This window comes from Talpa occidentalis, unplaced genomic scaffold, assembly GCF_014898055.3.
Source record: "Talpa occidentalis isolate TD23 unplaced genomic scaffold, MPIMG_talOcc4v2.1 talOcc4.4, whole genome shotgun sequence".
In the NCBI taxonomy this organism is placed as follows: domain Eukaryota; kingdom Metazoa; phylum Chordata; class Mammalia; order Eulipotyphla; family Talpidae; genus Talpa; species Talpa occidentalis.
Genome location: NW_023604295.1, coordinates 11,065,299 through 11,090,639, shown reverse-complemented (window position 1 = coordinate 11,090,639; position 25,341 = coordinate 11,065,299). Strand labels below are relative to the sequence as shown.

General features: G+C 34.2%; 1 long non-coding RNA gene across 2 annotated transcripts in view; it reads left to right on the top strand.

Annotated features, from left to right (window-relative positions):
* Positions 1 to 17,790, top strand: part of LOC119256754 (uncharacterized) — a 50,150-nt gene extending 32,360 nt beyond the window's left edge. The window contains exon 5 of one of the 2 annotated variants that reach the window (XR_005127876.2): positions 17,712 to 17,790. This is a non-coding gene — a long non-coding RNA (uncharacterized LOC119256754). Of the gene's footprint in view, positions 1 to 17,708 lie in introns of both variants that reach the window. The other variant, XR_008554078.1, reaches the window with a different exon arrangement.
* Positions 17,791 to 25,341: the final 7,551 nt, after the last annotated feature.

The following is a 25,341-nucleotide window of genomic DNA, read 5'->3' as shown; positions in this document are numbered from 1 at the left end:
TTTGAGGACAATTTCTTGAGTGTGTGGACAGCTGAGGGCTTTTCTGTGGCCAGGTTCTCCATACTTGGGGGAATAAGTCCTATAGAAGAAGGATTGGCCCATATATCACGGCATCCACCACAAGTGTGTGCTTCCGTAGGAAGTCTTGTCTCTAGACAACAGTTTCTTCATAAAGTTTTTCTGAGGAATTTTTTAAGATTTATTTATTTATGCAAGAGCTGGGGTGCAGGCCAGAGGTGCAGGGGATGAGAGGACTCACCAGAGACAGAGGAGCAAAACAGGAAGATCTACTGAAATACACTGCCGAGGAGAGTAGTGGGGAGACAGGAGAGGTCTGCTGTGCCATGAGGGTAGCTCCCTGGCCGGGGATCGAACTCGTGCTGCAGTGTCTGCCAATAGCTTCATAGTGATGAGACTTAACTCCTGCACCACCAGGAAGACCATCTCTGAGCATTAATGAAAGCACACCTACTGTTTCTCTAAAGGTACATGACATACACTAATAAGTACCTGCCTGTACTCACATACAGCAGGTTGTTGGATAATGTTATATTCTTCAAGTGTCATTTTAACGCAACATTGATAAGAAAAAAAAAAAATCCCAGCTGACGTGGAACAAAATGATGTTTTTTGAGAATTTTCTTTACATGTTTCACTTAAAGTAGCAATTTCTAATAAATGCTTAATTGACAATGTTAAGTGCAGACTTGCTATATACATGTTGACTAATGACTGACAGCAATTATTGTTACATCATAAAGCATTTGTTCTAATGCATTATATGTGATATAGCATGTATAATAATAATAATATAAATGGCATTATTATAAAGTCATCACTCCAAAACCAGGAATATGAAATAATAGAACAATAAAATTTATAAATAGTTGTAGGAATATGTTCAAACTTACATGAATTTTTAACTAAGGAATCTGCCAAGAGAAGCCTGCACAGGGTCCTGTCATATAATTTTTCACAAAAGCTGAGAATGGATGAGGCTCACATGAGCAGAAAATATCTGGTTATTGGAAACTTAAGGTAAATCTATATGAACATTGTTGATGGAGGGAGTTTGGGTGAAGGGAAAAGATGTTTGGCTATTAAATGTGCTATTAAAATCCATTGATTTTAATAGGGGGTTAAGATACAACCTATGGAGCTGTCCGCAGCCACTGCAGCATGAGTTTGATCCTGGCCAGGGAGGTGACCCACATGGCGCAGCAGACCTCTCCTGACTTGCCCGCTGTTCCAGTGTATTTCAGTCAGTCTGCCTGCTGTGTTCCCTACTCTGTCTCTGGTGAATCCTCTCACCCTCCCGCATCTCTGGCCTGTACCCCAGCTCTTGTATGCATAAATAAATGAAGCTTTAAAAAAATCCATTGATTCTCATAGGCACAAACTTCTGACATCTTAATCTCTTTAAGGATAAAATGATGTTTTTCCTGTAATCACTGTCCTATTAATGAACAAAGCTCAAATTTGGGGTAGACAGGACAAAATTCTGTTTGGGAACTCATCAGTCAGCTTCACTCTGCCCATCCTCCTTGTGTTAACTCTACTCATAGGGAGAGATCAACAGACCTGACATGAAGCATATTAGCTATAAAAGGTAGAGTTCCCATTAAATTTCTCTGACATGATTGCAAACAGAATTCCTACTCCTCTAGTTCTTGGGAAACATAGATATCCATACTTACATATTTGGAATTCTCAAGCAAAAATTTAAAAACATTCCTTAATGAGATATATTCAGTTGAAAATTAAGTCCCTTCATGGAGTAGATCTTAGGCATTATGTTGTGTGAATGAAGAAAAATACAACTAGTAGTTTATTCTCCTTAGCTATACCTCTAGTTGACTATTTCTACTGTTTCTTGAACACTTTTATGTTGATCAAGACCAGCAGATTAAGTTTTAGAATGTAGGTAACTCTGATATGCTTGAAAAACATCATTGAAATTAGCTAATATACTATCTTAAGAAATTTGAGACAAAATTGATGTTCAATTAGCAAATAAATTCCATATTATTTTAATTTTCATTACTTGAACTCTAGCATTAATTTTGCATTGATTTTAATCCCTGATTCTCCAAATTTTCCAGCAGTGGTCCCTTTAAATAATAGTTATAATTTGGAATATACACAAAAGGAAAATGAAATTAAATACGATGTTTTTCCTTGGAGTAGAAAATACATATGACATGTACTATAAATGTAATCTATATATATTTCTAGTTTAGCTCTGATTGATGGAGAAAGATAAAATCTTTCCAAGTGAAGTGTAACCTTAAAATAGAGTGGATTTTTCTCTCAGGATACCTTTTCAAGGTTTCAGCTTCTATAAGAGAATGTGGCATGTGATTAATAAACTTCCAGAGCCCTTGACCCTGGTTCATATAAAGACAGAATGGGTCCAGTTATTAAAGAAATCTTGACATAGACACATTCTTTCTTTTATAGTGAGAAATAAAAGGGTTTTCCTTTACTCTGGGGAGAGGCCGTTAAAACTGGCTCTTACAGTGTTCTCTAAGGGGGAGGGAGTTTCTTTTCACACTCCAAGAAAAGTGCATATTTCACTCCATTTTTTTCACATGAATGTACAATATAGATGTAATTTGTGATATAAAGAACAATAAAAAGCAAAAACAAAAAAAAGTGTTGAAAGAATAGACTCAATATTCTTCCCATAAAGGAAGAATGAGAAAAATTCCTATTAGATTGGTTTTCAAAACCTTGCTATTTTAATTAACATATGGGGGTGCCATTTCATGCTACAAAAAATAGACATTAGTCAGGGTAGGTAATTTTTCAATAACAAATTATTCAAGCATTTATCACATATGCAAATAGTTTATCTCACTACAAATGACATGAACTGAAGTCACATTACATTTGCTGTAAATCCTTGCTTGAGGAAGTTGAATTTCATAATATTGCAAATTAATTATGGTATGTTATTTAAAAATATGTCTTCCCTCTTCCCTGCTATGGTTTTATGTATAAATATATAAAAAATCCATACAAATTTGTACATACTGTATTTATTTCACTCTACCACAACACTGTATAGTGACATGATTAACTTATTAAGCACAGTGACTTATAATGACATTAATCAGTATCAAAGCAGGTTCAATGATATCTCAAACTGTTTGACTAAATTTTGCTTTTTAGACACAGATGTAGTGGTGGAGAATAAATTTCCTCCTACTGCTCTAGGTTCTCCCAAAGCTGATCAAACAATCAAATTAACACTTGAGAGGTTACTAGGAGAACAGAAAAAAAAAATCACATATGTGTAGAAAATGTAAATGGGGTAACATGAAGGTACTTATTGTGAGGGAGGAAGGGAGGAAAGAGACGGAGTGAATATTGGATAATACAATATATTTATGTGATTTGGCCAAATATAGTAGAATTTAAAATGTAAACTATCTCTCAAACTCAGATCAAAATTTTGGATAGGATAATTATCAACTACCTAACATATTTTGCTTTATTTAAATTCATATTCCTTCCAAATACTCCCAAAGAAAAACATGTCAGATTCAACTTTTGATTGAATCATCTGTCTGTGCTCTTCTTGACAGGTCAAGCATTCAAAGGTTAATATTTCAAACTCTCATAAAACTGAAATTAAAATTGTGAAATGAGCAGAAAATAAGTCAATGTTCTGATATAGAAATGATTTTTAAGATAGACATACAGACAATTACTCATCTTCCAAAAGCAGCAAACTATGTAAACTTAAGATTATAATGATATTTTATAGTAAGCCATTTCACCAAAGTCATTCAATAATTTTTGTATAAAGTTCAATTTAGCTTTGCTAAATTTGCATTTTGTGCTTCTTGCATCCTCATCACCAAATGAAAAGGAAAAAAAAAATCATTTAGCTACTGAGACATAAACAGAGAAAAGAAGGAATACCTCTAGTCTTTATAACCTTGACATTGCTAGAGATTTGATTTCTGCAACATAGCTAATTTTTGTTTTTAAGAAGAAAACCTTTAGAAATTGAGAAATGGTGCAAAGGAATTACACTGGGATTACATTTGCTGTTTCTGTAATAACATTTTACATTTAAAATTCCAATAAATATTTTTTTCTACTTCAAAGTGGTTTACTTAATTTCATGTGATTAACCTTCCTAAGAAAAGAAAGCATGCCAGAATTTATGTAATTTCCCTGAATCCATTTTTGCCTCAGGGTTGTATTTATTCTTATTACACTCAATAGCTCAGATACCAGGTGAATACCTGGGAGAAAGATTAAATTAATTCAAAATATAATAAAAATAAGTAATAAAAACAAAACAAAGCAAAAAAAAAAAAACAAAACTAGGTATGCAGCATATTGGGAAGTCTGTTCCATTAAAAAACCTAGTTGATCCTTTTAGTATTTATGAGTTTTATCATTTTCTAGCAATTAGATTATACTCTCTTTTATTAGTACTTTTGTTCTTTGATTTAGAATGTGATCATTTTCTCCAAGAAATATTGGGCTTAATATTGGGCTCTAAAAATCTATTTTGACATTTGCTGCAATACATAAAAATAAAAAAAATACTATTAAAAGTTCCAGTTATTCATATAGAAACAAATATTTTTAAAAAAAGCACAAATAACCCAGTCAAAAAATAGGTTGAAGAAATAAATAGGCACTGCTCTTAATAAGACACACAGATAGCCAATGGACACATGAAAAAATGTTCATCACTTATCAAGGAAATGCAAATCAAACTAATATGAGCTACCACCTCGTACCTGTGAGAATGACTCATTAAAAAGCCAAGAAACTACAAGTGCTGGCAAGAATGTGGAGAAAAAGGAGCTCTCTTATATCGTTGAGGGCATTTTCTACAGTGTAGATTGGTCCAGGCCCTCTGGAAAGCAGTGTGGAGATTACTAAAAACACTGAAAATGGGTCTGCCATATGAGCCAGCAATTCTACACATAGTTATCTATCCAAAGAATACAAAAAACATTAATTGAAGTGAAACTTTAACACATAAGTTAATGGAGCGCTACTTACAACACTACCTAAGCGCCGAAAAACAGGTGAGTGGGTCAAGATGTGGTATATTTACACAATGGAATACTACTCAGCAATCAAAAAAGAGAGTCTTGTCATTCATGGCAACTTGGATAGAGCTGGAAAATGTATGATTCTCTCTCATCATAGAATACATAAAAGACAATTCAAATGTGTATATTTGCCTTTGATCTCATTCTAATACCTATATTTGGGATACTTCTTTAGTAAAGTGCAAAGCGCCTCTGTCTATTTTCCCTTCTGAATTCCCGATTGACTCTTGGGAAGGAACATGCTTTCCAGCTTTAGTCATGTGGTCATGGCCAATATTTTCTCATTTCTAGAGTATTCTATTCTCTGTCACAGAGTTTTAATGACTGCTTTTCTGGAATTCAAATTTCTGCTACCTTTGGTATTAACTGCCCTGATTTTTTAAATGAGCAATGTCTGCCTCTGCACTAACTTCTGTTCTACGGGGTGTATAGTGCTTTTGACCTCCTGGTATTTCCCACTCTACCTCATTTTGCTACAAATAATCAAACAAGGTTCTGAGATATAAAATGGACCCTGAGTCTATTTTGTTTAAATACATTACTTTATTCCTATTAAACAAAGGGTAATTAGAATATGGACTTGTTTTTTTGGCACATTCATGAAAATTTAATCCAGTTGAGAAATAGGCATGTAAATGGGTTTTCTGGTTACTGTCTTGGCTACTAATAGAGCTTTTTTTTTTTTTTAACAACTTCCATTTCTACAGACCTACCCTAGGGTATGATCAATGGAAACCACAGATCCTCTGTTAGTTGAAAAGGGAAATCTTAGTGATGGTAATAATTGACTCACTTGTAAATAACATACTAAGAAAATGGAAGTTGGGCAGTCATCTACAGCTGTGACTGAACAGAGAGTCTGTTGTTACTTAAACTGTCAAGTGACTAGCAATTCTATGATAATCATCATCAATCATCACCCTCACAAAACCAGATGTTTATACAGTTTCAGATAAAGTTAATAGCATCTGAATCCCTTGAATCCCTAACTCAAAATCATATTGTTCTGACTGGAAAGATTATATTATAATATCATCAATTGTTACATATAGTTATGGATATTAATCTGAAATAGGTTTCACAATTAAAAGAACTAGGGTCCCAGAACATTATTTGTGAGAAAAAAGTACAATCTCACTTGGTAACATTACCTTCTAAAACTATTGACTTCTAAAACTATTAGAACAATTTCCATGAATGCTAACTGGTTTTGTTTTCTCAAGATGAAGCAAAACCCTCCCTTTACAAATACAATAATCAGACAATTAGACAATTCTGTAAAGCCAATATATACAATAAAATGTATTATAAGAGCAGTTTATATTTGCATTTTCACTGAAATTACCAAATTAAAAATATATATTAGTATAGTAAATGTTTTTATTACATGGTTTAATTAATGAGAAGAATCAAGATGACTCCAATGTGTGACATAATAGTTAAGGAAAGATAATATTACTCAGAAGTTTATTTTTCTAGTTGTTTCATTGACTTGGATGTAATAAGCATGAAGAAACTTAAATTATTAAACAAAGATTTTCTAAGCAACAAACTTTTCATGTAGGTTGTGAATTAGTTAGTAGGTTGTTTTCAGTCTGGCAAAAGGATTAATGTTTTCTCCCTAAATGATTTCAGTTACAACAAAATATAAACTCAACAGAAATCTATCTTCAATGCCAATATTTTTGGTTTTAGAAATCTTTATTTATGTATTTATTTTTGCTATTTGTGGAGGGAGAGATTGAAGTGATTAGGGAATGGTTAACTACAGCAAATAAAAAGGTAGTTTTACAAATAGAATATTTGTGTTTGTGATGTTTCTAAATATTTGCAAAGAGAAGAATAAGTCTTAATATTTTTATCAACATGTATGCACATAATGATACATTACATTAAATAGCTAATATTAGGAAGAATCACTTATATGCTAAGTATTATACACACTGTTCTCTACTTAACTGATATTTTATTCTTTAAAAAAATGTGTAGTGTGCCAAATTTAGCAATGAGTAAATTAAAGTTGGGAAATTTCAGAGTTGAGCAAAGTCAAAAATTAAGACAATCAGACATAAATGAATCAGACTAGAAAGTCCATGCCCTTTCTTTCTCACTCAAGCACACACTAGGTATTTTTGTCTGAATTGCTTAAATGTGGGCATAAATGACTAAAGCATTAAATAACTTTAGTTCCTGTTTCCACGTATTTGAAACCCAATTAGTACCACTTGCACAACTAAGAACTTAATGATAAAGGAGAAACTTGCTATTTTCAATTTCCTTTATAAATTCTGACCTCAATTTATTTTACAAACAATTTGAATTTACCAGCTTGTTGAACCCTCAGAATTCAAGCCTTTTACCCGAAGTCTACATTACATAAAAGACATTTTCATAAAAGGAAGCAGGTTTCAATAAGATACACATAAATTTTCATCTTTTACTTAACAAAGAATATTACTGTTCTTGTAATTTGCACTTCTCAGTCATAAGACATCCCTTTGTGATTGTCATAATTAGCCTAATGAATTTCTAAAAATAAATGAAAGTCTAATTTGATCCGGTGCCCATGAACAATCCACTCATTCACATGAAAATCACTGACCTGATTTAAAAACGAATCATGCCAAAATGAAGTCATGCTTTTCGACCAAATGTGTTGCCTCTGGATGGATTTTGAATGGCTTGTTCTTAGGTCTTAACATGGGGATTTCCAATGACAAAGGAACACAATTTGATCTCTTAACCCTAGACACCACAGACTATTTTTAATGCCAAGAACTTTAGGCTAGAAGAGAATCTGAGTCATCATCCAGTCAGTGCTTTTCACCTAGTGGAAATCTCATTGATTGCCTTTGGTTTGGACACTTTTGGGTAATGGCAGGTGGCTTTATAGATGGCAGAGTAAAGCATTTGTGCAACTTCTCTGGTTGAACAAAGAGCAATACATAAAATGCCTAATACTCTTTTTCACAGAATCATTCATTCAAGTGACAAAAGGCAAATGTCCCCTTATATTGACATTTTCTACTTTGGAACTTGTTAAAGACCTACAAAAGAAGGACACATTTTTATTGTATGAGGACACTAACTTCTGATGAAGAGGGTGTGTGTGTATGCATAAGTTGGCGAGGGGGGCTTGTAATGCTTACTCAAATGATACTGTTAGAAGAGAGATTTATCCCAGATCATATGTATTTTTCATAATTCCCTGAATGGTAGATGAAAGTAAAATATCTTCAATTCCATATGTCATCTTTAACTTCCAACATATGGGCACATTACCATATTGCTTATGAATATTAATGTATTAGCATAAAAATAAGACATAATTGAATGTTTTCACTTCAAGTAAAGTTTCTTATACTAGCCAAAATGATGTCAATAATTTTCACTAGTGTCTTATTGTTGCCAAAAATTTGTCAACAAAAGGTTCAAAATCAGATTTTGAAATTTGGTATTTTATGTGATACTGACCTATCAAAACCCCCAAGGAGGGATAATATTCAAAGGGAAGACATCGTAAAAATAAAAAGCTGAAAAATTTTCTCTTGACAGTTGTAGAAATAGGAAAATACCACGATTTTATTAATTAGAAATCATCTCTAATGACAAGAAAGATTATAAGTGAATATTACAAGCTATTCTGTAACAAAAATTAGATAATCTAGAGGAAATAGGTAAATCATAGCAATACACATATTACTTAATTTACCTCAATAAGAAATAGAAAAAATTCAACAGAAACACAAGAGACTGAAACAATGATCAATATCTCCCAACCAAAAAAGCCAGGATCAGATGGACTCACTGGTGAATTGAGCCAACCATTTTTAAAAGAATAAACACTAATTCTTTTCAAATTCTTCCAAAAAAGTTAGAAGAGAAGGGAGCACTTTCTAAGACATCATATAAGGCACCATTATTCTGACACCAAAGCCAAAAAAAATAACTTCATAACAAAAGAAAATTATAGATCAACATTCCTTAGGAATATAGATACAAAATGACAAATAAATGAAAGTATAAATCCTATTTATATTAGCACTTAGAAAAATAAAATAGATAGGAAAATCTTAACCAAGAAAGGGAAAGAATTATACACTAAAATCTATAAAGAATTGCTGACAGAATCTTAAAAAGATGTAAATAAATGGAAAGATTAGAAAACTTGATATTGCTGTCATTCCAGTATTACCCAAGTTGAATAAAGTTCAGTTCAGAAATAGCAATGGAATAACATTTATTGTACAAAAACTAGCCGGTGCTTCTGGGGTAAAGGTTGTCAAAAGGGTCTAAGTATATTCAACAGAGAAAGAATAGCCTCTCAACAAATGCTACTAGAACATCAATATTTTCATATGTAAAATGAAAAGTTATACACTTGCCTCATGCATGTAAAAATGTATTAAAAATGATTCAATGACCTAAATAAGACCAAAATCATAAAACTCTTAGTAGAAAACAGCATTTCTTGATCTTGGATTTGTCATCGGATCATTTGGCATGATGTTAAAAGCATAAGTAATGAAGAAAAGATCCTAAAATTGGATTTCATTAAAATTTTAAAAAAAATTTTGAATCAAAGCACATTATCATGTAAGTGATAAGGAAAATTACAGAAGATTTACTCCAGTAATAAACACATGGTTTAACATTTAAAAATAAATCAATGTAATATATCTTATCAGTATAATTACTAACAAACAAATAATACCTAAATATCTCAATAGACAGAAAAAGCTTTGACAAAACCCAGCCCCTTCCATGATAAAATCAATAAAACATTCAATTAACTAGAACTAAAAGAAACTTGCTAGATCAGCTAAATGACACCTACTAAAACCTGAAGCCAACATAAGACTTAACAGTTAAAGATTAAAGTTTTACCCTTAAATTCAGGAAAAAATCAAGATGTCTAGTCTCATCACTTCTATTCGACATTGTACTGGAAGTACCAGCCAACACAATTTGGCAAGAACAAAATGCATCTAGATTTATAAAGAAGAAATAAAACTATCTCTATTACCAGATGACAGAGCTTGGACACAGAGAATACTAATGAAGTCACATGCACAAAAACCTTAGAACTAAAAAATTAACTTAGTGAAATTGTGGATACAAGATTAATATGCCCAAATCAATTGTATTTCTAAAGACTTTCAATGAACAATGAAAAAAATAAAAGGAAAGAAACAAATTCATTTACAATAACAGAAAATTTAAAAGTACTTGGGCATACAGCATTTAAAAGGGGGGGAAATATAAATTTCAACTCAAAGTTTGGGGACAGAATATTATCTCTGAATAGATGTCTCAAATGCATCCAACGCTGGAGGCAAGCAGCTCTGGTTTGAGGTCAAATCCAAGTCAAAAGCCAGACCTGGGAAGATTCCTGAGTATCATTCTGTCCCTGGAGTGTCTTCCTTCCTTCATGACCTATATACATAGTTTTTTTTTCCCTTTTTTCCATAAGTTATCTGAAAATGTATCACACTATTTACATTCCTATCTATGTACTCTATTTTATAGATGCATTTCCTAATTTGCAATTCTACTCTAGGAATTTAATCTCCTGAGGGCAGGGAGTATGATTCTTCACTAATTTATCTCCTGCACTTAAATGATTAACATGTCAAAGCAAATTAAAAAAAAAAAAAGATGTTGGCTTAGTGTCTATTGAATGAATTTAGAAAAATCATAAGTCAACTCATATTGTTCTTGAAAAAATGCAAATTAATTGACATTTAAAAAGTAGCCAGGGCCTCCCCTGGTGGCGCAGCGGTTGAGAGCTGGGCTGCGAAGCTGCCGGCAAGGCAGCCTCTGCAGTGCCGGTTTGATCCCCGGCCACAGGCGAGGGTCCCATATGGCGCGACAGACCTCTCCTGCTGCGCCCACTGCTCCCCTCAGCAGTGTATTTCATCAGTCTGCCTGTTCTGTTCCCCGCTCTGGCTCTGGTGAATCCTCTCACCCTCCCACACTTCTGACTGTACCCAGTGCTTATACAAATAAATAAATAAATCTTTAAAAAAATTAAAATAGATATATAAATAAATAGCCAAAGATGTGGATTTGTGTTTTAGATATATACAATGTACATTCTAACTATAGAATAACTAAGTAATTATTTAAATGAGGATTCTTTTTTACAATAAAGTGTATTAAATTGGGTAACATTGATTTACAACAGTGTATGATTACAGGAACATAGGCTATAGAAAATGAAGGAGATTATTTTTTTTTTGTTTAATTTTTTAAATTATTTTATTTTATATAGTTCTTACATCATTATTGATTTTTGCACAGTGTATGCATTTTCATTTTGGTTATAGTCCTCATACAATTCCCACCTCCCTTATTTAGACCCTAACAACCTCCTCTCCCCCCACCCCAACCCCACCACCACCACCACCACCGTAGTATGTCTCTGGTCTATGGTTGCTTGTTGATTTTGATTTTTACTTTATTACAATTAGTCTTTTTACTGGTCCATTATTTAGGTTTTCTAAATTCCTGCTATGAGTGAGACCATCCGGTATTTTTCTTTTTCTTTAACCTACTAAAGATAGAGCTTCCATATATATCCAGCAACTCCACTCCTAGGTATTTACCCAAAGGACACAGAAACATTAATTCCAAAGGGCACCTGCACCCCTGTGTTTATAACAGCACTGTTTACAATAGCTAAGCTATGGAAACAACCCAAATGCCCAAAAACAGATGACTGGATCAAGATGTGTCATATACACACAATGAAATATAACTCAGCAATCAAAAAAGATAAACTCATGCAATTTGCAGCAACATAGATGGAGCTGGAAGGGATCATGCTCAGTGAAATAAGCCAGAAGGGGGATTACTTTATTTTTTTTTTTTATAGAGGGGGATTACTTTAAACTGAAGTACTTCTTATAAGATCTCTTCTGAGTTTTGTCTTTTCCAAGTGCTCATTTTCTATGGCAGCTACCACATACATGCTTTCTCCCATCTGTTTTCAACCATCCCCTCACCACTTTCCCTCACCCTGAGTTTTGAGGGTCAGTTGCCCCCTTTCAATATGCTATAATTAAGTCCCACCTAGCCTTTGTATCCAATTACGTATCTACCTTTCATCAAATTTCAAAAAAACAATGTCCTGCTAGGAATTCTGTCTTCAGTTTGTAGTGTAGAGAAGAGTATTATCTGCTTTTGTGTGAATATGTCTTTTATCCACAAAATCTTCAATAACTAAAGGGTATTGCAGGTTTCATCGGAGCAAGGAGAGAACAAATTATCCTGCTGAAATAGCTTCCTGCTCATGTAAAGGGAGTAAGTCAATTAGTTTAAAGTGAAAAAATGGGGCCTTTCTGGTGGCACAGGCAGTTGAGAGCAGCGCTGTAAAGCTGTCCGCAGCCTCTGCAGTGCATGTTCAATCCTGGCCAGCAGCGGAGACACCCACATGGCGCAGCAGACCTCTCCTGACTCGCCCGCTGCTCCCCTTAGCAGTGTATTTCAGTCAGTCTGCCTGTTCTGTTCCCCGCTCTGTCTCTGGTGAATCCTCTCACCCTCCTGCACATCTGGCTTGTACCCTTGGTTCTTGTATACATGAATAAATAAATCTAAAAAAAAAAGGTGAAAAAATGGAGCAGTAGGCTTGGTTGATTTTGTACTGATAAAGAGACAGGTGAGCCTCTGCAAAAGCAAGTTTTCCATCTTTGTTATTCATCTTCGGAACATTTAATATTCATCTTACAAATATGTATCGTTTGCCTAGTCTATGACTTGTTTTAGACATTTGCAGATATATATATCAGCCAAGACAATAAATAAATGATACTTTATGTTTGAAGATAACAAATACTATGCAAATGTAGGTGAGAATTGACAGCCAGGCATATGTGAAGTGGGGACAGTGCTATGATAAAATATTCTGCTTTGTCATGTAAGGATATATTTTTCATCACAAGATGGAACATAAGCTCGATGGGAGGTTTTTGTAATAGTCCAGGCCAGAGTTAATGACCTGGCCTATTAGTAGTGGTAGAGATAATGAGAAATGTATAGATTTGAGAGACATACAACAGGTAAAATTGGCAAGGCTCTATGATATACTAAATATGAATGATGACATATGAGAGGAGTATCAGGAGTGTTCTCATTAGTGCAATTGAAGAACTGGTCACTTTTGAGATAAGGAATCTTAGGGAAAAATACATTGATTAGCTTTCCCAGCTGGTAGTAATCAGAAAACCTGAATGAATTCCTCAGCAACTCACCAAAACTTATGACATGGCAAGATCTGAATTATTGTACATGTATTATTTTTCTTTCATCTTTCCTTCCACTCATTGGTTACTTGCAAGTAATCTTGCACTTTAAAAGTGGTTTTGATTAAGCAAGAGTTAGTAATAAATTAATGTGATAGAAGAACAAAGTTGGAAAACTGATCTTATCTGACTTCAAGACTTTCTATAAAGCTACAATAATCAAGGCAGCATGGTATTGATGAAAGAACAGACAAGTAGATTAATGGGACAGAAAAGAAAACCTAGAAATAGACTGCCATAAATATAGTCAAAGGAACAAAGGCAACACAGTGGAACAAAGATAGTGAATTCAACAAATGATTCTGGAACAAGTGAGCATCCACGTGCAAAACCATGAAACTATACAGAGATCTTACATTATTCATAAAAACCAGCTCAGAATAGATGATTGATATAAACACTGAATGCCAAACTTCTAGAAGATAACACAGGCAAAGCCCTGGTTGACAATTGGTATGCGATGTCTTCTTAGACACACCACCAAAAACATGAAATAAATAATTGATAAAATTGTCTTCATCAAAATAAAAACCTTCTGTTCTGAAAAAGACAAAATAAGAGCCTGAGAAGACAGTTCATCCCAAGATTGGAAGAATATTATTTGCAAAAGAAACATCTGATAAAGAACCATTATCTAAACTATACAAAGAACTCTTAAAATGTAACAACGAAAAGCTGAGTTAAAAAATGAACTGACTATCTTAACAGACACCTCACAAAAGGATATTTGACAAATAAGCACATGGAAAGGTGATCTATATCACTTCATCAAGGAAACGAAAATTAACACAACTGTTAGATTCACTATAAACCTATTAAATTTCTCAAAATTAGGAACACCAGTAACACTAAATGCTGGAGAAGATGTAGAACAACAAGAACTCATATTTAGCTGGTGAGAATGTGAGTGATACAACCACTTTGGAAGAGAGTTTACCATTTTCTTGCACAACTAAAAGCACTTTTCCCATATAGGATCTAGCAATTGTGCTATGCGGTATTTATGGAAAGTAGATGAACACGTACATTCACAATACACAAAAACCTGAACACAGATGTTTGTAGAAGTTTTATGCATAATTGCCAAAACTTGGAAGCAACCACACATCATTCAGTAGGGCAAATGGCAAACTGGCATATCCAGACAATGGGATATTATTAAGCACTTAAAAGAAATGAGCCGCCAAACCATGAATAAGCTTGGGCAAAACTTATTACTAAGTTTTTAAAAAGCCAACTTGAAATGGCTACATACTATATATTTCCAATAATATGACATTCTAGAAAAGGCAAAATCATGGAGACAAAAAGATCAAAGATTGTTGGGAACATGAAGATGAGGGTGATGTATGTGAAGAGAGGAATAAGGAGAGCAGAGAGGATATCTAGAGAAGTAAAAATACTCTACAAATATTACCAGTATGAATTTTATAATGATGAATATATGTCATCGTACATTTGTCCAAACTCATAAAATACATGTTACTGTAGTGAATTATGCACTTTGGTGATTAAGATGTATCAATGTATATTCTTGCTTGGTAAAAAACAGGCCAATGTGGTGAGTGATATTCATAACGGGGGAGGCCCTGCCTGTGCAGTGACAAGGTATAGATGAGAAATTGCTGAACCTCCCTCTCATCTTCACTGTAAGTCTAAAACTGCTCTAAAAAATGCAGTCTTAGAAAACATTAAAGTGATAGATGTCAGATTGCTTAAATCTAATCAAGGAGAACAAAACATTGTTTGCATGATGGAAGTTTACAGTTGAAAGTAGCACGTTTGCTTTCTATACAATGGGAGTTACTCTTTATTCAATAAACTTCTTTGAGCAACTGCAGTGTCTATGTCACCATACCACATATTGATGAGTTACAGTAAGAAACATCAAACTGAATTAAGGGTTTCAGTGTGTATCAGTCCTTGAAATCAGAGAATTGCTACAAGAGTCAGACTTTGTGTCGTATACACCTTTCGATGCTGGTCACCCATAACTACATCTCAGTCCTCGCTGCTCATACTGACCTCCTGGCTAGTGGCCATTGTCATAATATCTCCCTTATGTTGAGGCTGGCAGGGTCTCATTCATGAACTAGCTCCCATCTAAATGAAAAAAAATAATAATTCATTGGGCATGGCAAGATGTATTATATTCAGACTACCAGAGTAAAAGAGAGAGACTAGACTGTCAACTTGGGGTCAATTCCATTGAAACAAATGGCAAGAGATCTTTTTAAAGGCCAGTGTGTGCTAAAAGAAATGTTTTTGAAGGATATTAGAAGAGAAGGCTTTGTCAATGTGATCAGGGCCTCTGTGCTTTCTAAACAACTCTACCTAAAGTGGAGAAACAATCTTCTCATATTTTTATGGCAATTATGCAAACTGGACCAAGGCACATAAAAGTAGACAAGATCTCCCACCCCCATCCCCAAAGGAACTAAGAGACTAAAGGAATCACTCTAGACATTAGCATTTCAAAGAGGTGGTATCTAGGTCTTTGAGAAATTATTGCCTTATAGTAGGGGATTTATATCTCAATAGGGCCAAAGAAGGAATTTATAATTTCTAGTTTTCAAAAACAAATGCTCTAAAAAAGGGAGGTTGGTTGTGTATAATCAGATGATTTTTGGAAGAAATAGTAAATTCTTTTGGCAAGTGTTGGAATTTCTCAAGCAGTTCATTTTAAGAGGTCTGAGATAATCTTTGGGATGCAGACTTAGGTTAGCAAAGCCTTGCAAGCATTTGGTCATGTCACTTGTTCTCACTCAAGTCCCATCACTGAAAATTGAATGTATCAATATACCACATTGGAGACTTACTGACTTAACACCTGATGGGCCATCCTCTATCTGCTTGTAGAGCCTGTAATCGTTGATGGACACCCCTGCTGCAGGTTGTATTTCACAGGAGTCCATGGATTTCTAGGAACATATAACTGAAAGTGGACTCAAGTACAGCTTCTCTATGTATCTGCAAATGACTGTTTTCTTCCTACAAGTACGATTTTCTTAATATGTTTTATTTCCAGACTTTTCGTCACTTATTAAGAAACCTCGTTCTTTTCCCCTACAAGTAGTCTTCTGTTCACTTATTTCCATCTCATAAGCTATTGTTTGTCATAAGAAACATTAATTTTGGATAGGATTAATACCACTCATAAATTAAAAGACCCACTAAGGAAAAATCAATGGATAAATCTGTTGATATCTTAAGAAGGAGAAATATAGCCCTTATTGACTGTATAAATTAAGTGTAAGTATGTTTAAACAATCTACAAATACCACAGTGTTACTCTCAAATTAAATTCCATACTTTTTTAATATATGAAATGACACTTCCTACTTCCTATAGTCTGGTGCATCAGCCCCCCCCCCCCCAAAAAAAAAAAATAGTGTCTGATGTAGTCTTACTATATAAAAATGATTGTGTATTGTTAAGAAGAATAAACTGCTCAGTTTAGCCTTTTCATACCTATGATTAGCTATGCATTGATGTTTTTTCATTGTGCCCCTACATTAAAGTCTTTATATGATGTCATCTGCTTATAAATCCAACATGAGAAACCTAAAAGTTGACTCTCAGCATTTTCTTTGCTTTCTTCATTTTGTGGTTATTCTGACTTACATAATTCCCTGAAATGAGTCAGATTTCTTCCAAATAGTTTAACATTCCAAGCACTTCATATAGACTGCACAATACTTGTTCTTTGCTCATTTCTACTGCCAATATGCTTTGTTATAAAAAATGTACTACATTTTTGTTGGCCAGTAATAATATATTTGATACAGAGGTTATATTGCAAATTTTACCAGGTTCCATAAAAAATGATATATTTTATCATGACTATTACTATGTTTCTAAAGAAATATCTATAAGAAAATTGTGTAGAAGGGGAAAGTTTTTACATACTAATTGTATATGCAGATAGTTACAGGTGATATCCAGCAATATCTTAGAACAGTTATTCAGTTCATTCGCCTGTTTAGTGCCTGTACCAAGGTCAATCATAACGAAAAAAATTATCTCCCAAAACACAACCAGAGCTTCAATTTCTTGTCCTCTCTGAAACGGAGTCTCCAAGTTGACACAGATGGTAATAATAAGGAGGCAAGTCCTGAAAACTGCCAACTGCGTCATCCTGAACCCTTTCAACACACCTCATCTGCAACGATAACTATAATTCCTGTCCTACATTGTACTCTGCTGCAGTGCACACATCTTTTAAAAGTATTAAGGAAACCATTCAGAGAGCATTATTGGAAAATAAGAGAGGGCAAATATTCTGGTCAAGCAAGTAATGAGTTTTAATACTTCCCAGCAGTTACCTAAAGTCCCAGCTGAATTCAAAGACTTTAAGAGGTGAAGTGGAGAAAGCACTTGATGGCCACGGGCAAAAGAATGGAGGCAAGTTCTTTTTGAGCAAATATATTGTTTCCGTGGTATTGCTTCCCAATTTATCTAGAATATATCAACAGATATAAATTCTCTACAGCAATCATGAAGGGTCCCAATATTAGAGCCAAAAATCTGTTACAGGATGTATCTATATAAAATTGTATAGATTAAGCAACCAGATACTATACACCAGAGAATATCTAATAGAGCAAGTCATATTTTATCCTACTTTGTCTTACCTATAACATGATGAAAAATAGTAGTTGTAGCACCTTAAGATGAAATCAACCTATAATTATCTCCTCTCCCTTTGCACAATAAATGCATAAATGTTTTGTTCAAATGCTATGTCTTTATGTCTATTATGTTTTGCTATTTATTGTAAAAGTTTTCTGAATAATATTCAGAAGAAAAAGATCAAGGTAGTTAAAGGAAATTCAATGTCAAGTGATAAAGCATAGTTCAGAGAACTGAGAATTTTATATTAGATAAAACTCATTTGACTGAAGCCAAATTTTATCAATCATATGAAAAGTCATCCTTTAAAAAGGACGGTATATGTGTTTTCTATAGCCTCTGGGAATCCTGCAGATCTAAGTCAAATGGACCAAATGGCATTAATTAACAGAAATGTAAAATCAGAGAGACCTATCATCACAAACATGATATGGATTGCCTTGGATGGTAATAAATTTCTCGTCACTGGAAGTATTTAAGAGAGGCAGAGTGACTCTTCAAAGAGGTTTTTAACAAAGTTATTGAAAAAGGAATAGAACAAATTATTTTAAGGCAATTATAGAATCAGTTGTATTAAAGGTCAGAATTGAAACACTATAATATTATATATTAATATTTTATTTTTTTAAATATGTAAAATAATTTAACCCAGACTATTTAGGTTTAAATTCTTTTTCCTCCACCTACTTGTCATGATATTGAGCCAATTGTTTCAGTGGTTGATGGTTAGTTCTTCCTCTCTAAAATGGGAGTTAATAGGCAATTGAGAGAATCACAGGAATTAACATGTGGCAGGAACAGTGAGTACCCTAGGGTAAACATGCACTTTCAAAAAAGTAATTATTAGTATTTTCAGGAAAACACTGAGTAATTTAACTGTTTGGTGCCACTGTTCAAACTATGTTCATTCCCATAGAAACCTAGATTGTCAATGAAAATGCAAAAGGACAAGAATGAAAAAGGCAAATCATGTGACTTTGACCTCAGGAGCTATGTCGAAGAACTTTCTTATACTGCATTGAACATTCACTGACCCAAGTTAAATGGAGAAAAGTATTTGTGATAGTGATTATATATAATAGCTAATATATTGGGTTTCTATGTAAGGCAATACCATGGAAATCTTTGTGAGACTAAAATATACTAAAAAACAGTAAGCTGCATGGTTTGTTTATCAAAAATATTAACAAGATATCAATCAATAATCACTAACATAGAAGATATATTTGGTATTATATAAACTATACTGATAACAATATTTATGTGAGCAATTTTTCCTTAAATGATATGTCAATAAACATATCACTTCAGAGAAAAATTAGGATAATTTCTTTTATACTTAATACTAATTGCTCTAACTTAATTGGGGTCACTAGCTAGTGATCATTTTCTCCAACATCACAAATTCACATCCCTGAAAGAAATGTTTTTATCACACTTTACAGATAAGAAAATTGCAGCTCTGGTCATACAGTTGGTGTGTGTTTGAATTTAGATTTTATTATAATAATAATCACAGTAAGTCTTTGTCTTTATTGAGGGCTGAACTAATACCCAGTATTATAGTAAGATAATTGGCTGTTTTATCTTACTTGTTCCTTTATACAAAGCTGTGGGATAAACATTAATTTGATCATTATGCACTCATATCAGAAGATAAAGACAATGAGATCTAGGAAAGCAGTGAAGCAACCCAAGTTCATGCTTATCTCTAATGGCTATTATGGAATCTCCTTGATCTATTTTGTCTGCATTTCTGGATTATTGAGATACCTTGTTTTATTTTCATTATGTCGTATCTTGTCTATATCCTATAAACAAATATACAAATTTGCCCACATAAGAAGTATGTTCCATACTAGATATACATGTCCCTATATATCTAGATAGCACTAAATGTTTTATTGCACTTACAATTACAACTTTCTACTTAATAATTTCCAAAATAATGTTGATTTATATTAAACTCCCTGTTATATGCAGTATTTCTTACTTATTTTATATAAGTACTGCCAGTGTAAACAGAACAGTGCAGTGGAAAATTTGGCCATAATTATTTTAATATTTTGGGAGCAAATTCATAGGCTGAAGATCTTTTACAGGGAACAAACGAACCTGAAATACTCAAAAGTTTAATTGCCAGTGTTGCCATCTTGCTGAAATGCTTATTTTAGTTAATTATATGACATTCAATGTCTTAATAGTTTATTATATAAGTATTTTACCTTGAAATCTCCAAGGTAGAGAGGAAACAGAGAATTCCTAATAAAATGACATGCTCATAAAAAGTTGTGAATATTTAATAAAAAGTTGTGAAAATTTAATTGAAAGATTTTTTTTAAAAGATTGAAATATATTAAGTCTCAAACTTTAACCTGTAAGCATTCAGTTATATGCTATTTATTGAGATTATAAAGCTCTCAAGTGAATGGTCTGGTTCCCCAGGCGGTCAATTAGGACAGGTGAAACTGAAAGTAACAACTGAGCCTGACTCAGTAACTGGATAGAGCGAGACTAAGAGACAGCAAAGAGACAGCTCTCTAATTTCTGTATTTCCCTGCAGAAGAGCACCAGGAAATAGTTAGATCCATGCCCCATAGGTGGGGAGATCTGACTCACTGATGAGGTGCTCTGAATGAAAGCCTACCATTTTATGGGCCACCCAAGGGCACCAGGGAGTGTGATAGGGGAAGTGTGGAAATGAAAAAGTACTGATTTGGTGTGAAGGAAAATCAAGTTCCCTTGAGAAGAAGCCTGCCTATACGAGACATGGAGGCGCCCACCCATCTTCATGCTGACTCCTTCCCCCTCCCCTTTGCAGATCCTTACCCATCTCCACCCATTTTTTCCCATTTGTGTAAATAATCCTGCAGGCTGCCAAAAAGCAGGATGGTGTCTTTCAGACATGAGTCTGCGGCCCTCCTCATTTGTTGACAAATTAAACCACTTTCCTTTTCCTCAGACTCTGTTTTCTTTTATTGGCTGGGGGAAACTGAGGCCAGAGTTCGGTATCGAGTGCAGCTCCAGTGAATAAAAGAAGAGCAAACCCATATGCATCACTGCCTCTTAAAGGCTCATAAAATGGTCCCTCAGCCCTTTCCAGCAGCCCACTTGCTCAGGATGTCAGAGGCAGAGTTCAGACCACACGCTGACCATGCCCTGCACTGTCTCTTCCTGCTTGGGTGGCTTCTGCAAATCAGGGGATGGAGTTTGACCTCTTGTCTGGACTGGGCCACTCCAACATAGATTTCCAAATTTTGGTGGAAAGAATCATGCAGTAAACCAATATATAACACACACTTGTTTCTATTTTGGTTATTATTCAATCCTTAAAATTTAGCAAAGTGCTTGTCCTACTGCTTATAAACTCAGGATATATTTCACAAATAAATTGATGAAATTTGAAAGGGCTCTTTTCCCTTATAAGTCATCATTCAGTGGCCCTAAATTTTCAAGGATATGTTTTGCATGTAAAGAGAAACTCACCTACCCATTTGGTTACAATTTTTCTTCCTTATTTATTCTATAATGAGGAGAAGTAAAAAATAAAAAATATAAAAATATCTGTATATTTAAATATCAAATTATATAGTTCATCCTAAGTGCATGCAAATCTGAGTTGAATAAAGAATTACATGGGGACTGAGGGTCTGTCACTTATACCTATTTACTTTGTTAACTGAAAAAATAAAGTCTCAAGAATAATTAGACAAAGAGTTTATTAGATAATGAAAGAGGATTTGTACCTGAGAAGCAGTCTATTTGATTTCACTCTGTAAGAGCTGTTCCACCAAAAAAATATGTTACAATTTAGTTTATAGAGCTAGAAACAATGAGTCACTGACATTAAGGATGTGATTATTCTTGATGAAGGAACTCCTGTTGTCAATTATTCTCATCTAAAGATATGCTGATGTGAGAGGAAAATGCAGGGTCTCTTCTCTTCCTTTCTAAAGAATCCCTGCAAAGATGCAAAGGCTGGGTGCCCATTGTTAAATCTTCCTTATCTGAAAAGATCAACTTACACCTTTGGGCAACAGATTCTTACATACACAGATTATGTAATTCATTGCCTAGAAAAAATAATGTTTGTATGTCATGATGCTCAATTATAATGACCACCTCAAACCACTTTGTTGCCCAGTAAGTCTTGACACTAATCAAACATGCTTACTTCTCTTAAAAATTAACTAAGCTGACATTCTGTATTAGGGAGAATAAAGATCCCTCAAGGGTGTTCACACTTTAAATATGAGAATACGTGAGTTTATAACCCTACAGGAAAAATATGACCCATTATATGGAAGATTATTCCATATTTTCTGGAATAATCTAATGAATTTGTGGGAGAGGTAAAAATTTTCCCTCTGTTCTTCTAAATTCCTTTTTAAAAAGATTAATGAAAGAGAAAAACAGTTTATTAACATGTTTACTGCATGTATATATGGGACATACTCATGGAAAAATGGGTAACACTCAGAAGTGGTTCATAATTCAAGAATGGGAGCTTTGTGATGGGTGTGGTGTGGTAAGATACATCTATGGAGGTATGAATCCAAATCCCTAAAATACAGTGTTTTAAACCAACATTACTTAAAAAAACATAATTTTTAAAAGCTACTCTTTCAACTTTTAGATCAAGTGTCCTTGGTTTTCTCTTAATCTCCTCTTTCTCTTTCTTTTTCATTCTTCATTTTTACTGAATACAGACAAAGTTACAACACAGTGTGAAATATTTATTGGGGAAACATTTTTTCATCTCTTCAGTTTCAGTTCAAAAGTTCCCTAAGAGAGAAACTGCACTAAATATTCTCAAACAGAAGATTCAGGAATCTGCCAAGCAATTTAAATATAAAATAAAATACCTAATTCTAAAGATCTCTATTCACGTGTGTTGGACCCATTGCATTTCAAAAGTCTGATTCCAAAGCTCTGATACTTGAAACTGAGTATTTGTGTTTTCATTACGGGGGTGGTAGAAGACCAAAGTGCCCTTTACTGCTGTGTATTAACTGGTGAAAATGTGTTGATTTCGTACACATCTTTAAATTATACATTTATGTGTCAACATCAGTTGCATTTTAAAAGTCATAAATCTAATGCACTAAGTGTTCAGTTTGGAAGTCATCTTGTGCTTCTGAGAAATCAGACTTATGCTGTGGTATGTGTGGTTCTGTTAAGGACTGGTAGCTGACTGTTGTGCACCAGTGTGTACCTTTGGCCAGTCTTCTTTAATCCAAACTTTCATAATAATCCCAAACCCAAAATGTTCACTTTGATGCTCATTTCCACCCTCAGTTTAATGCTACTTTGTAACCAGGACCTGGGGTTTAAAAGAAAAGCAGCTGATAGTTTTAGCATTGTAGATGAGTAGATATTTATCATTGCTCTGAAATAAAGAAAATAAGGAAATGTGATGAAAATAATTGACTCCAGAAAATAAAGTCTGCTGTTTCAAATAGATTTTTTTTTTTTTTAAGGCATGTTATAATGAATATTATAAGGAGGTCTCACTAGCACCAACGACCCCGGGCTGAGCTTTCAGGGCAAAGGCTATCCCAATGAAATGCACAAAGTATAAAACCCCCGGTAAGTGACCTCCTGTCCACAGGCAAAATGTGTGTGCATGTGCATATATGTTTTGTTGTAAATCACTTGTGCTTGGAAGCTAGAGACTGTTCTGCCCAAAGTACGTGTTGCAAAAACCTCAAAATGCACTTTCAGAAACAGGGAACCCAGAGCCACACCCTGGTGGGAACACCCCTCGCCCATGCGGCGGTGGCTAAGTCAGTCTTCCAGGGTCACGGTCATTGTACTTCCAAGAAATGCCATGGGGTCAGCTAATGATTGTTTTTCTGTTTGTTTTCGCAGGTCTGTGCAACCTTTCATCTTGGGTAGGCTCAAACTCATTTGGAATAAAATGAAAACAGTTCTCTGCTTCCCCACCTTTCATCAGTAATGTCCCTGACTGTTTTAATTAGAAGCAAAAGAACAGTTCTGTGTCCACTCCAGGCAAAGCACACACAGTCCTGGCAGGGGAGGGAATTGGAGCCCGGGGTGGAAAGGCAATATGAAATAACTGTTGGCCCTATTTGCTTAGGAAAAAGGAGTAAGGTTTTGCTTCACTCCAGTTTAAGTTACAGCACAACCTTTCCTCTTTATTTTTGGTTACTGCTCTTCTGTCTTCCAGTCATTCTTCCAACACTGCTTCTGCTCCCCCATGGTACTGTAAGTCCCTGGCATTTTTCTGCAGGAGAATATTGATTATAATTCTTCTCTCAGCTGGCTGAGTTAGGCATCTGCCTTGTGGAAAAAAAACCTACATACAAACTGCATGGTGACAGTTGATACCTTTTAATCATTAGTTGGAGTGAAACTACACACAACCTATGAACCATCTTTCACAAAGTCAGCACTTTTAATTTCCCTTATCATTTCTATACCCTGGAACGACTGTTTATTACATATTCCTGAAACAATTTATTTAATATACAAGATTTGATAAGTTAGTTCAGTGGTTTGAAAATGGTGAATGCAGACTTCCAAATTTGAAATATTTCTATAACAAAAATAAATTGTTTTAACTCTAGTGGTTCATTTTTGTTATATCATTTCCTGAGTTTCTTTAAGGTCTCTTCCTCATTTTTTATGAATCATGCATAAGTGAGAATTCAAGTCTCTTTTTCACATGACTTGATCCTATCTTCCTGAAATAGAAACACTGGCCCAAAACTGTTTAAATTCAAATGCAAAATTAGCCAGTGGTGGAAGTGAAAATAAAATGGAAAGTAAACACACCCTGCTATTATACACTGCTAATATAGAAATTTATATAGATTCTATGCATAGAATCTGTGCAGATGAAGCAGGGAAGACACTGCATGTTTCCAGTTAGCTTTGATCATTCTTTCTACTATACCTAAATAATTAGCTTTATCTAGACTCTCCTGTCCCAGGGAATATCAGACACTAACTGCAGCTTAGAATCACCATGAAATTACTAAGAGTCAGAATCCACAGAATCTAGTTACTACATGACTAGATCACTGGGTGAATGACTCTGAAGCTTACTTTTTTCTGACATAAAACATTTCTATCAATATATATAAATGTTGAAATAATTTCTAAAATCTGAAATTGTGATATAATTCTAATGATATCTAAGTATATGCCTCAAAGTCACATCTAATGAAATTTCTCCTTTGTTGTTACTTTTTTTCTTAAGTTTAAAGTAGAGATTTGGGGCCTCCCTGGTGACGCTAGGGGTTAAGACACAACCTATGAAGCTATCAGCGATCCCTACCCAGGGAAAAACCCAC